This window comes from Ailuropoda melanoleuca, chromosome 2 (assembly GCF_002007445.2).
Source record: "Ailuropoda melanoleuca isolate Jingjing chromosome 2, ASM200744v2, whole genome shotgun sequence".
Classification (NCBI taxonomy): Eukaryota; Metazoa; Chordata; class Mammalia; order Carnivora; family Ursidae; genus Ailuropoda; species Ailuropoda melanoleuca.
The window spans coordinates 49,899,771-49,913,171 of NC_048219.1; the positions used below are offsets into that span (position 1 = coordinate 49,899,771).

General features: G+C 37.1%; 1 protein-coding gene and 1 non-coding gene across 3 annotated transcripts in view; one reads left to right on the forward strand and one right to left on the reverse strand.

Annotated features, from left to right (window-relative positions):
- The window catches only part of DNAJB4 (DnaJ heat shock protein family (Hsp40) member B4), a 41,904-nt gene that overhangs the window by 11,482 nt on the left and 17,021 nt on the right, over positions 1-13,401 (forward strand). The gene's annotated exons all lie outside the window — the stretch shown is intronic.
- On the reverse strand, positions 6,428-6,533 carry LOC117801253. The gene has a single exon (XR_004623778.1). It is a non-coding gene; the product is annotated as a U6 spliceosomal RNA (small nuclear RNA).

Genomic DNA, 13,401 nt, shown 5'->3' on the forward strand with positions numbered 1-13,401 from the left:
ACTCTAGTATAATCTCTAGCCTCGAGGTTTTAGGATCACCTCTACTCCCAATTTTTCATCTTCCATCTGGACTGCTTCTATGAATACTAGACACATATATCATATCATATATGGCTATTAGATACTACCATTCCTAAGTTTAATAAGCATCGTAAACTTAATATGTCCAATATTGAAATCCCCAATTCCCCACCTCTCATCTCTTCTATCTTCCGATATTAGTCAATAGCAATTTTGTTCTTTCCATTTGCTGAATATGAAAAATCTTGTAGTTATTGATTTCTCTCACATTCCCACATCTGAGTCATCAGGAAATCCTATTGACTCTACCTTTAAAATAAATAACACCTCCACTGCTACATCATTGTCCAAACCACCTGAATTATTGCAATACATTCTTATTGGTCTTCCATCATTGCCCACCATACTTTCCCACTCTTAACATAAAAACAAAAGCAATCCCGTCATTCTGCATAAAATTCTCCAGTGGCTTATCTTCCCTCAATACAAGTCAAAGTCTTTAGTGGCCTACAAGACTCTACACCATCTAGCCTCTTATTATTTCTCTGACTGTCCCCACCCCATCATTGTGACACAGCTGTACCTCGAAGATAACTGAATTCCCTCACCTCCAGACTTTTGTACTTGATTTTTCCCTCTACCTGGTATCAACCCCCACATATATACATAGCTTTCTCCCTTTCCTCTTTCAGGTCATAGTACAAATGTCTTTCTCTGTGAAGCCATGTCTGCCCATCCCATCTAAAATTTTAATTCTTTTATTTTCCTTAGCTCCTACCACCATCTAACATTGCATATAGTAGTGTTTTTAAAAATATTTTAAATTATTAAATCTTTATAGGAGTGCCTGGGTGGCTCAGTCAGTTAAGCTGCTGACTCTTGGTTTTGGCTCAGGTCATGATCTCAGGGTCCTGGGATTGAGCCCTGAGTGGGGCTTCATGCTTTGCATGAAGTCGGCTACAGATTCTCTTCCTCTCCCTCTCTGTCCCCTTCTACCCTCCCCCTGCTCACACACGCTTGCTTTCTCTCTCAAATAAAAAGGTATTTTTAAAAAATCTTTATAGGGATGTCTGGGTGGCTCAGTCAGTTAAGCGTCTGCCTTTGACTTGGGTCGTGATCCCGGGGTCTTAGGATTGAGTCCTCATTGGGCTGCTTGCACAGCAGGGAGCCTGCTTCTCCCTCTGCCTGCCACTGCTGTTCTCCCTGCTTGTGCGCTCTCTCTCCCTCTGGCAAATAAATAAATCTTAAAAAAAAAAAAAAAAGGAACAAAAAATTCTCTAAAAAAATATCTTCTATGTTCTCTCTTAGAATGTAAAGAACATGAGGCAGGAATTTTTGTTCATACTGTATCCCCAGTACCTAGAAAGGTGCCTTGGCGTATGGGAGGTCCTTAAAATGTTTGTAAAAACGTGAATGTCTATTCATCATGATTTCTTGGTTTCAGCTGGGTCCAAGTTAGTAATCTTACTGGTTTTAGATAAATTTCCCACCTATTTCTCATAACTGCTATGCCAGACCATCACCATTTTTATCAAATGCCCTACTTTTGGTCTCAGCTCTTTACTAGTGGATGTCTTTTTAATGATTTTTTTAAAGAACATTGATAGCATCTATGAACTTCTTGTTCTTCCTAGTCTATCCTCTTGCCTTCAAATTTATAAATTGGTCCTTACCTATTTTCTATTAATTTCAGAGCCCACTTCTCATTTTGTTCAAATTTTATCTACTTGTACTCTTGGAACCAAACCCTCCTATCTTCTCTGAACCTTACCTAAGCAATCATTTCTTAAGTATTTTTATATATATCTCATTTTCCTCTACATTTTTATCTTCTTCTCTTGACCATCTTAAAACCTCCCTTATTCCCTTCCTTATATACGATTCTCTTCTTTCCTTCAGATGACTTTCTTGAAATGTTTAAATTTACTATTCCATTTTCATATCCCTCTTGTTCAATTCACTGGATTCTGGCTTTTGCTTTTCATTGCCTATAATTACATCTACTTCATAGGATTGTTGTGAGAGATTAGATGAGGTTATATGTGTTGTTAGAGTAGTGCTTGCACATAGTTAATGTTTTTTTGAGTGCTTACCATAATTACCTATAACTCTTGAAACCAAAATCACTCTTGTGGGTACTCTTATTACCTTTCTGTACTTTCCTGTATCCTTCATGAAATGCTCCTCCTCTTGATTTTGGAACACCAGTGGTATCAGGATGCTTTCACCTTCAAGTGAGTCCAATGATGGGTGGCTCCAGGATTGATTCAGAGATGCAACAACACTATTGAGAACCCAGCATCTTGCTCTACCTTCTGCCATTCTCACTGTCTTCACAGATGTTTACCTTCAGGGTTGTAAGATAACAAGACTCATGTTTTCATTATCCAAAAGCAGAAAAGCAGTGCTGGGGTTTCTCCTGGGCAGGTATTTCTGTATAGAGAGGACAGTCTGCCTAAAGTTCCCCAGAGCATTTCCCTTACATCTCATTGGTCACCCCTACACCAATCACTGGCAAAAGGAAATGTGATTAGTATGATTGATTTAAACTAACCATGAGTCACTCCCCAGGGACTGGGGAAGCTCCCACCTTCCTTGAGTTCATTATTTTGGAAGAAATTAGATATCTGTTAAGCCAGAAAGAAGATAGTAATGGCTATTTGGTTCATAATCAGTAGTGTCTGTCATTCCATTCTCACTTGGTCTCTGATTGTTCCTTCTCAGTGTTTTTCATTGTCTCCTCTTGATTGATATGTCCCTTAAATGTGGGGCATCCTAAAGTTCTGTCTTTGATTCTTTCAAAAATTATTCCTCTTTTCCACTCTAAAATACCACCTGTGTTATAATATTTTCTAAAGCTTTATTTCAGCTAAGACTTTTTTCCTAAGCCCCAGTTCAGAACATCCAAGTCTGTCCTGGACATCTTCATCCACATTCAGTTCAATTAAATATGTTTTACTAGGTTTTGGGGAGTCAAATAAACCTTTGCCCCATATGATCTGACATTAGAGTTGGGGAGTTAATCAGAGAAATGAGTTGTTATAACACATAGTAATTAGGAACGCAGTCTTAGCAAGCAATAAAATTTATCAAGTACAGAAGTAACATTATGAATAGGTGACTGATTAGCAGGGTGGTAGACATGTTCTGGTGGATCTCCTTTTTCCCTTCAAATGTACTCCTCCTATATCTATATTCTATACTGTCGATAGTAGCCCAACCGAACACACCTTTGTTCGATCTAGAAACCAGGGCAATCTAAAAACCCTTCCAAATCCCCAGATATAGTTGGTTGGCAAGTTGTACACATTCTACCTTTTATTGCTTAAATTTATCCATTTGTCTTTTTATATCCTAGGCATACTTCAGGTCTCTGTAATTTCTCACTTCATTGAATTATTTACTTAGTAAAAGTTAATTGAATAGCAGTGTATTATAAGGCTTTGTACTAGGGGGTAAAAAGTTGTAGAAAAACCCCCAAAACTGGAACTCTCGGATGTTACAACCCTGTGGGTGAGGCATAAGCACACAGATGGTTATGTAGTTGTGATAAGTGACAGAGTGGAGATACTGGGGAAAATACAGGAACTCAGGTCAAGGGAACCTAATCCAAGCTGGCACTCAGATTTGCCCAACTAGAGGCTAAGTCTCAAAGTGGTAGTAAGCTCCGTGCAGCGAGGGAAGAGTGGAATACACCCACACCATTTCCTTTATACATACCAAAGAAACATCACTTCAGAGACATTACTTTAGGTGACTGTACTTAATATCGCTGTTGCTCAAAAACGGTTTTTTATCTGATCATCATTAATTTAGAAGATTACTGGTAGTAGTATATCATACAGTTGATCCTTCATTATTCACCAATTCTGTACTTTCATATTTGCCCTCACTAAAATTTACTTGTATCCCTGAAATCAGTATTTGGGATGCTTTCCTGGTCATTTGCAGACATATGCAGAGGCAGAGCAGCAAAATAATATGAATCCTATGTTCCCAGCTGAGGTCCAACAAGGCAGTGCTTAAACTTCTTATTTTAGCTCTCGTAACAAGCCTTTGTGATCTATTAGTGCATTTTTGTATTTTTTGCATATGTATGCTTTTTGTTAGTGATTTCACTGCTTAAAGAAATATTTCAACATAGGGCTGAATTGCTGTCTAGTGTTCCTCTAGGCACAAGAAGGCTGTGATGTGCATTAGGGAGAGAGTCCATGTGTTAGATAAGCTTTTTTCAGGCATGAGTTACAGTGCTGTTGGCCATGAGTTCAATGTTAAATTAAATGAGGCGTCTTGAAACAGAAACATATGTAAAACAAGGTTATGTATTGATGATAACCCTGCCATTTCCCTTAGGGGCAATGGTTCAGTATTCGCTAATTCCCAGCGTCATTTATGGCCAGGGAGGGATGGGTTAGATGAGGATGGTTAAGCTGGACAATATAGAGGTATGATTATTAAAGTTTCTGTCAGCCTTTTAAAACATATTCTGCCCTTGTGATAAACAAATAGCTTCCTCACCACCCTAAATATTCTAATGTATTCCCCTTAGCAGACATGCCCAGGTTGAGAATTAGTTTACAAGTTTTATTTTACCATTAGCCAAGCTGATGTTTTATAGTGAAAGCTGTGTTTAATAGTGAAAGCTACAGTTTTTTAAAAGTTTACTAGATACAATAAAATTTTATTATGGTACATGCTTAGACTTCCCTCTCCCTCTAGTCAAGAATAATTTGTATAAAACGAGGATTGGCAAACATTTTTTGTTAAAGGCCAGACAGTAAATTTTTAGGTTTTGTGGGCCATGGTCTCTGCCGCAACCCCTCAACTCTGCCACTGTATTGGGAAAGTGGTAACAGACACTAGGTACTATTGTATATATTTGTATTGTAAACTCCTGATACTGTTTTATCCTTCATGGCATGTAACACAGTAGGGCCTCAATAACTGTTGCCTGGACTTCCTGATTTAGCTTAGATAATAAAAAGGCTATATTTTAAAATATTTAAAAGTCAAACGTTAAAAACCATCCATTTAAAATTAAGTTATTCTTGGGGCACCTGGGCGACTCAGTGAGGCCACCAGCTCTTGATTTTGGCTCAGGTTATTATCTCAGCGCCCTGGGATCAAGCCACAAGCCTGGTGTGGGGCTCCCCGCTCAGAGGCAAGTCTGCTTGGGTTTCTCTCCCTCTACTCTTCCCCCCATTCGCATTCTCTTTCTCTGTCTCAAATAAACAATCTTAAAAAAAAATAATAACATTAAATTATTCTTGAATCCTATTTCATTCTCTTATCTTTAAATGTCCTTCTTTAAGCAATTACCATAGTCTGGGCTTGTTATATTTGGAGTTAGGCAATCAATGGCCTAATTTTATAGTAGCTGGTGAATATTATAGAACATGTTGGCTTATTTTATACATTTCCTGATACTTAACATTTGGTAGGTTGCAATAAAGTCTTTGAATCATAGTTAAATCACAGTAGCAGTGGTTTAATTATTATGACTTTATGGATGCAATGCATTATAAAGATACTTTTAGTTTGGGTTAGGTACTGATTTAAATTAAAATAAATCGATTTAGAGTTATAAACAGTTGGAGAGCTAAACAAACTTGCTAGATAATCAGTTTATTGCAGTTTTAGCTAAGATTCTGACAGCTCAGTGAAATCGCAGCCTGTGTTCTTCTTTCCTGCCTCCGCTCTGTACTACAGACATCTTTTTCTTTGTATTACTTGTCTTATTCTGAGGAACTGTTGGCTTCACTGCCACAGACTGCTTCCCTTTCTCTAGCCACCCAAGTAAGTTTTCCCACGGATTCTGATGCTTTCTTGATGACTACTTATGAGAGGAGAAACTTTAGAAAAGTTTAAAGTGAAAATCACATAAATTCCTCATTTCCTAGTGTTCCTTTTACTTTCAACACTGAAAGTATATATACTAAGTGAACATGTGTAAATGGAGCCATTCCCACTACTTTAATTTGAAGTATCATTTCAAAAAAATACAAGTATCTTTTTCTTTTTTTAAGACTTTATGTATTTATTTGAGAGAGAAAGAAAGCATGAGAGAGAGAGAGAGAGAGAGAATGAGCAGGAGGAGGGGCAGAAGGAGAAGCAGGCTCCCCGCTGAGCAGAGAGCCTGATGCAGGACTCGATCCCAGGACCCTGGGATCATGACCTGAGCTGAAGGCAGATGCTTAATCAACTGAGCTACCCAGCTGCCCCACAAGTATTTTTTTCTTCAAGATAAAAAATGGAATATTATTTTTCAACATTATTGAGGTAAAATTGACAAAATTGTAAAACACTTGAAGTGTGCACTGTGATAATTTGATATACATATGCATTGTAAAAGGATTCCTCCCCTCTAGTTAATTCACATCCGTCACCTCACATATTTACCTTTTTTTAAGATAGTAAATGCTTCACAAGTTTGCATATCATCCTTGCACAGGGGCCTTGCTAATCTTTCAGTGTTATTCCAGTTACAGTATATGTGTTGCTGAAGTGAGTACTGGGATACTATTTTATAAGTAAAAATGTTCTTTTCTTTAGAGTGCATCTGTTAAGATTTTATTTCCCGTAAATGTACATGTGAGAGATGTGTATATGTGATACTTAAGTTCACAGGTTGAGGTTACTGAAAAATTGGATCATAGCACTGGTGATTCGTAGAAACCTCTATATCTACACTGGCTAATACTGTGGCCACTAGGAAAGCTAAAGACCTGAAATTGGCTATCTGAATTGAGATGTTGTATAAGTGTAAAATTCACACTGGATTCTGAAGACTTAGTGCCAAAAAAAGAGTGTAGAAGATCTTATTATCTTTATAATGATTACATGTTGTGATGATAATATCTTGGATTTATTGGGTTAAATAAAATACACTACTAAAATTAATTTTACATTTCTTTTTACTTTTTTTAAAATGTGGATCCTAGAAATGTTCATATGACATATGCGGCTCACTTTATATTTCTGTTGGACAGCGTTGCTCTAGATTATATGATCTGTCAACATAGTCAAAGTGTTATAATCAAATATCAATTTACAAGACCCATTTAAAATGACCTAGAATTCTATAGTTTTTTTTGGCTCTCTGATTCAGTATTAAAAAGCAATGTAGAGAACACTTTATTTTAACTAATTCCAAAATGCTAGGAAAGTATGAGATTAGCTAGTATATTCACTAGTTCTCTAGTAAGTTTTTCATGACTTCTTGTAAAAAAGGGTGGAAAGAAGGGCAAGTTGTTACTGGGCTATTTTATTAGAATACTTTTTTTTTTTTTTTAATTGAGTAGGCCCCACACACAACGTGAATAGGCTTGAACTCATGACCCTGAGATCAAAGAGTCACATGCTCTACTGACTGAGCCAGCCAGGAGCCCCAGGATACATTTTAATATCATCATAGAATAAAATCAGCTCTACACTCCCAAAAAAGGAATTTCTTTTTAAGTTTTTACTTATTAAGTAATCTCTACACCCAGTGTGGGGCTTGAACTCACAATCCTGAGATCGAGTCACGAGTCACGTGCTCTTCCAACTGAGCCAGCCAGGTGCCCCAGGAAATTTTATTTGTTTGTTTATTTACTTAGTAGGCTTCACGCTCAGGATAGAGCCCCATTCAGGGCTTGAACTCCTGACCCTGAGATCAAGACCTGAGCTGATTTTAAGAGTTGGATGCTTAATCGCCTGAGCCACCCAAGTGCCCCAGAAATTATTTTTTAAAAAACAAAATATTTTTTTTTTTTTTAAAGATTTTATTTATTTATTCGACAGAGATAGAGACAGCCAGCGAGAGAGGGAACACAAGCAGGGGGAGTGGGAGAGGAAGAAGCAGGCTCATAGCGGAGGAGCCTGATGCGGGGCTCGATCCTATAACGCCGGGATCACGCCCTGAGCTGAAGGCAGACGCTTAACCATTGTGCCACCCAGGCGCCCCAAAAAACAAAATATTTCTGATTCTTGGTGTCTTCAGATAACTCTAGTAATTTTTATAAACTTATTAAAACAATTTCATGTTATCTTATTTTTTGAAGGCATGTACTTTTAAATTTTATTTATTTTTATGTTTTTATATTTTATTTATTTTTAGAGAGAGAGGGGAGGGGTAGAGGGAGAGACAGAATCTTAAGCAGGCTCCACACCCATGTGCCGATGTGGGTCTCGATCCCATGACCCTGAGATCATGACCTGAGCCCAAATCAAGAGTCAGACACTTAACTGACTGAGCCACCCAGGTGCCCCTGTTTGTTTATTTTAAAAATTTATTTTTAAGTAATCTCTACACCCAACATGGGGCTTGAACTCACAACCCCAAGATCAAGAGTTGAATGCTCCATGACTGAGCCAGCCAGGTGTCCCTGTACTTTTAAATTTTGTTGTAAATATTTTCTTTTGTAAAGGCCATTAAATCAAAATTAAATGTGCATATTCTATTACAGTGCTTTCTGCAGGAAAAGTATTATCAAATCAAGCAATGACACAGTATTAAAACTTGAAAACTTTGGGAGTTACCAATATAACTATGGTGATAAAGTGCTGGGAAATTCTAATGGTACAGGTAATAGTCCAAGGAGAGTTATGGCTGATAAAAACTCTTGTTCTCTTTTTAGGTTAGTTTGACATCTTTTACTGTTGCTCTCAAAGCTTACAAATATGAATGAAACTTTGTCAAGAACACTGTACCTCTTAGTACCAAGAAAGTAACTTCACTAGCGTCAAAGTAAACTGACACTTAAGAAATGTCAAATACCTGGAATGCCTGGGTGGCTCAGTTGGTTGAGTGTCCTGGGATCGAGTACCACATTGGGCTCCCTGGTCAGTGGGGAGCCTGCTTCTCCCTCTGCTTGCCATTCCCCCAGCTTGTGCGCACGCTCTCTCTGTCTCTCTCTTGACTCTGACAAATAAATAAAATCTAAAAAAGAAAAGAATGTCAAAAAGCTTTTAAAAGAAAGTTTGTTTTGGGGGCGCCTGTCTGGCTTAGTTGTTAGAGTATGCAACTCTTGATCTTGGGGTTGTGAGTTTGAGCCCCACATTGGGCATAGAGTTTACTTTAAAAAATTAATCAGGTTTGTTTCAAAGACCTAATGATTTAGCCGTTTTTGAAGAACAGGAAGGAGCAGTCGTTAAGTTAAAAAAATGACATTCAAAACTCTCCACAATCTGACCATAACCTTTTTTGTCAGCTTCCTAATGTGAGCCTTCCTAAATCCCATGCTGTAATCTGACCAGTCTTTTTGCTATATCGCATACATTTTATGTTCTTTTCCATTGGGCTTTCTGTTCTTGGTCCAAATTGAAAACCCTCCCTGTGCCCCTCATTCTTTCTAAACCTTATTAATCTTTCAAAACCCTGCTCATATTTTTCTTTTATAAAACTTCCCCATACCAGCCATTGTATATATTTTATTTTTGTAAAGCCCTTTCACATATTTTCTCATTCTTTGAGTCAGTCTAATGAGATAGATGATGTTATCTATTTGATAGAGTAAGGGAACTGAGTCTCAGAGAAATATCATTTTTCCAGAACTTCATGTAGATACTAAATAGTGAAGCTAAGAATATTAGAACCAATTCGTCTCATTCCGAGTTTCATGATCTTTTCTCTGTGGCTTAATGGTCCCTTAAATCCTGTAACAGTTACATAACACACTTAAAGCCATTAATTGTTTACCTTATTTCTATCAAATTATTTAACTTGATTGTTAGCTGTAGGCTTGAAGGGATATGTAGATTGTACATGGGGAAGGAGGAATAAATGGAAAAGGTGAAGAGAGCTAAATACATTTCTTGGTAATAGAATCAAAGAGGTCGTTAAGAGCTCTTCACCAGTCCACTTGCTTTTCTAAAAGCATTATACTTTTTAATTTTTTTATTTTATTTTTTTTAAGGATTTTATTTATTTATTTGATAGAGAGAGACAGCCAATGAGACAGGGAACACAAGCAGGGGGAGTGGGAGAGAAAGAAGCAGGCTCCTAGCAGAGAAGCCTGATGTGGGGCTCCATCCCAGAACACTGGGATCACGCCCTGAGCCGAAGGCAGATGCATAACGACTGTGCCACTCAGGCGCCCCAGCGTTATACTTTTTTAAAACTGTGATTCCTAGCCTTGCTCCTTTTCCTCTACCTACCTTGGTGCCAAATTTTTAGTGTAATTCTTAAAGCAGAGGTAAACAGTGAGGTCTTCCCTGACCATCCTGGTAAAGTAGCCCCTCCCTCAATCCCAGCCTTAGGAACATTTAAAATTTTTCTTAAAAGCACTTCAAACTATCTAAAATTCTATCATTTCTTCATTAACTCATTTCTTGGTTGTCTTCTCCCACTAGAATATAAGTTGAATGAAAGTAAGGATGTTGTGTATCTTGTTTATAGCACATAGTAAGCACTCAGTCAGTATTGCTGAATGAGATACTTTATTCATGGAAAGTGTTCACTATGATAACATCGATCTTTTAAAACAAGTTTTATATACTCATCAAATACTATACAATATGCACTCAAATGCTATTGACTGTCTTATTCCAAATACGAGTCCAAATTACTGTAATTACCTAAAGAAGAACATTTTATAGTTAAGAAAAAAATAGGATTTCTAGAACACTTAAATAGGGTTTAATGTCTTAAAGACACTTGCCTTAAATTTACTTATTCTGTCTTATAACCTAGATGGAGTAAGAAATTAATCTCTTTAATATTTTTTCTATTTTTTTCCCTAAAGATAAATTTGCATTTGAAACAAATGAAACAAAATTTTGATGACAAAATTTTTAGGTATTGTAACTTATGCTCAAAGTCTAAGGTCTTTCTACAAAAATGAAAATTGAGCATCTGAGTTCCAAAGTTACAACAGAAACTGCAGCAACAAGAACTAAGGCTGGAAAGATCTGACTCTAAAATCAAAGATACATATTTTAAGGGGCACCTTGCAGGCTCAGTCAGTGGAGCATGCAACTCTTGATCTCCAGGTCGTGAGTTCAAACTCCTCACTGGGTGTAGAGATTACTTAAACAACAAAACAAAACAAAAAAACATATTTTAAGAATACAAAAATTGTACCATTTATTTTTAAAATTTTAAGTAGATTTTATTTTTTTAGAGCAGCTTTAAGTTCACAGCAAAATTGAGTGGAAGGTACAGAAGTTTCCCATAAGCCTCCACACGTGCACAATCTACCCCACCCCATGACCAATGTCTCCCACTAAATGGAGCATTTATTTACAACTAATGAATTTATATTGATACATCATTATCACCCAGAGTCTATAATTTACATTAGGGTTCACTTCTGGTTTTGTACATTCTATGAGTTTGGACAAATGTATAAGGACATGTGCCCACCATTTCAGTATCATACAGAGTAGTTTCACGGCCCTAAAAATCCTCTGTACTCTACCAATTTATTCTTCCCTTCCCATTAACCCCTGACAACCACTGATTTTTTTTTTTTAATTGTCACCATAGTTTTACCTTTTCCAGAATGTCATATAATATATAGCCTTTTCAGACTGGTTTCTTTCACTTTAGTAATATACATTTACGGTTCCTCCAATGTCTTTTCATGGGTTGCTAGCTCCTTTCTTTTTAGTACTGAATGATATTCCATTGTCTGAATGGCCATAGTTTATCACATTCACCTGCTAGAGGACATCTTGGTTGTTTCCAAGCTTCCAAGTTTGGGCAGTTATAAATGAGGCTGCTATAAATATCCATGTGCTGGTTTCTGTGTAGACCTAGGTTTTCAATTCCTTTGAGTAAATACCAAGGAACATGATTGTGGGATCGTATGATAAGGGTATGTTTAGTTTTCTAAGAAACCACCGAATTATCTTCCAAAGTGTACTATTTTGCCCTCCCACCAACAGTGAATGAGAATTCCTGTTGCTCTACATCTTTGCCAGCATTTGGTGTTGCTGGTGTTCTGGATTTTGGCCATTTTAATAGCTGTGTTGTGGTATATTTGTTTTTATTTGCATTTCACTGATGACATTTGATATGGAGCATCTTTTCATATGCTTATTTGCCATCTGTATGGTGAGGTTTCTGTTAAGGTTTTTGGCCCATTTTTTAATTGGGTTGTTTTTTTTTTATTGTTGAGTTTTAAGAATTCTTTATATATTTTTTTGGGTTTTTTTGTTTTGTTTTTCCTTTTTTTAATTTAAATTCCATTAATTAACATATAGTGTATTTTTAGTTTCAGAGGTAGAGGTCGGTGATTCATCAGTCTTCTATAATACGCAGTGCTCATTACATTACGTGCCCTCCTTAATGTCCCTCACCTAATTAACCCACCCTCCACCCTCTCTCCTCCAGCAACGCTCAGTTTGTTTCCTATGATTAAGAGTCTCTTATGGTTTGTCTCCCTCTGATTTTGTCTAATTTTTTCCTCTCTTCCCCTATGATCCTCTGTTTTGTTTCTTAACTTCCACATATGAGTGAGATCATATGATAATTGTCTTTCTCTGATTGGCTTATTTTGCTTAGCATAATACCCTCTAGTTCCATCCACGTCATCACAAATGGTAAGATTTCTTTTTTGAATGGCTGAGTAGTATTCCATTGTGTGTATATACACACACACCACATCTTCTTTATCCTTTCATCTGTCAATAGAGATCTGGGCTCTTTCCATAATTTGGCTATTGTGGACATTGTGGACATTGCTGCTATAAATGTTGGGGTACAGGTGCCCCTTCGGATCACTGTATTTGTATCTTTGGGGTAAGTGCAATTGCTGGGTCGTAGCTCTATTTTCAACTTTTTGAGGAACCTCCATACTGTTTTCCAGAGGGGCTGTACCAGCTTGCATTCCCACCAAAAGTGTAAGAGGGTTCCCCTTTCTCTGCATCCTTGCCAATATCTGTCGTTTCCTGACTTGTTAATTTTAGCCATTCTGACTCATATGAAGTGGTATCTCATTGTGGTTTTGATTTGTATTTCCCTGATGCCGAGTGATGTTGAGCATTTTTTCATGTGTCTGTTGGCCATTTGTATGTCTCCTTTGGAGAAATGTCTGTTCATGTCTTCTCCCATTTCTTGTTTGGATTATTTGTTCTTTGGGTGTTGAGTTTGATAAGTTCTTTATAGATTTTGGATACTAGCCCTTTATCTGATAAGACATTTGCAAATATCTTCTCCCATTCTGTCACAAAGGAAAAAGAAGTTCTTCATATATTTTGGATAATAGTCCTTTATCAGATATGTCTTTTTTTTTTCCTCCGAAGATTTTACTTAAATTCAGGTTAGTTAACATATAGTGTAGTATTGGTTTCAGGAGTAGAACTTAGTGATTCATCACTTACATGTAAAACCCAGTGCTCATCCCAATAAGTGGTCTCCCTAATGCCCATCACCCATTTAGCCCATCCCCCTGCCCA